This window comes from Pundamilia nyererei, unplaced genomic scaffold (assembly GCF_000239375.1).
Source record: "Pundamilia nyererei isolate P.nyererei 1_Seehausen unplaced genomic scaffold, PunNye1.0 scaffold00003, whole genome shotgun sequence".
Classification (NCBI taxonomy): Eukaryota; Metazoa; Chordata; class Actinopteri; order Cichliformes; family Cichlidae; genus Pundamilia; species Pundamilia nyererei.
Window position 1 is genome coordinate 3,276,408 of NW_005187404.1, and position 1,662 is coordinate 3,278,069.

The window sequence follows — 1,662 nt, forward strand, 5'->3', positions numbered from 1 at the left end:
AAGGGTTAAGTTTGTGTCAGTGTATGTTTTGTGTTTGTTCATAACTTTTTTAAAATACACCAAAAATCCCCCTAACTGCCTACTTCCCTAAAATGAGTCAGGAGCACTCAACCGCTGTCTAAAGGCCATGATGCTACTGCAAATATGGATGTTGGTGTGCGGTTGCAAGGTATCACTAATGAAATACAGATGGCCTGTAGTATGTATGTAGTCCAGGCAACAATTCCTGTTTGTTTTATGGGTAGTTTTTTTTCTTTTAAGACAAAGGTGGGAGATTATATACAAAAAAAATAAAATAAAATCAGGAGGTACACAAACTATTACCACAATGATCATTTAAAACCTGAACTTCTTACAGCAAAACAGTCTCTAAGACTTGGTTTTGTCCAACAGTGCAGCAGTTTAAATGCAAAACTTGATGTGTCTACCGAAACATTGTTACTAGAAATTAATAGAAGACCATTTCCAAAAGTATGTTTGCTAATAACTGCAGATACAACATTGCTTAATAATCTTGTTAAAAATGGCAGCAATTTTATTTGAACACAATTCTTAATGCTTACGTCTAAAATAAACTTTTTATGCCCATATGGACTGATCCATCTCAATTTTTATTCATTTCTTTTCGGATAGTGCAGCTGTTTCTCAGTTTGGAGTCGTCTGCTTTCATTGCCTAAAGAATTCCACAGTTGCACAAGAAGCAAATAATTCCAAAAGCTTTGTTACTCCTCATAGACAATGGCGTGATGTAATAGTAATAGTAGGCTAATAGCCAGCATGTCTGTACTTTCCTTGAGGACCTTTAGGTACTTTAAAGGTACAGTCTGTAATGTTTATATGTTATTTAACAGAAAAAAAGCCATGCTATGCTAAATAAAAAATATACATGCTATTCTATGTATATAAATATACATAGAATAGCATGTAATTGCATCTTCCAACAAACTTATGCATCCACATCAACTTATGCCGTTTGTGGAAGTGGCCATGTTCCCTGACCGTATTTGAACATAGTGGGTGGGAAGGACATCTTCCTTCTGTCTAATCAAGTTTTACATATGCCGCTAGAGACCGCTTACACAGTTACAGAGAGTAACTTTAAATGTTTAGAAAGTTCCCATAGAGACCATGTCCTATTGGTCCCATTATACTGAAATTTGCTACATTTGCTGATGTATAAATTAACCTCTATGCATTAGTAAGAGTGTAAATAATGAAATTATTTATGAAAATACCAACAAAGTGGAACAGAATAAAATCCAAAATTACAAAAAAAAGAATAAATACACGCCTTGGCATGACTGGTCCATATATAGCAAAAGTAAAGCACTGTCATAACTGGAGAAAACCTTGATAATCTTGACTCTTTAATTATATGATTCTATTTATTCATATATCATAACAATAAAATATTCTCATTTTATGAAGCCAGATAACACACACCAATTAGTTAAACTGCAGGAATGTCTTAAAGACATAAAGACCTGGATGGCCGCTAACTTTCTGCTTCTTACTTCAGATAAAACTGAGATTATTGTACTCGGACCTGAAAATCTTAGAAATATGGTATCTAACCAGATTCTTACTCTGGATGGCATTACCTTGGCCTCCAGTAACGCTGTGAGGAACCTTGGAGTCATTTTTGACCAGGACATGTCCTTC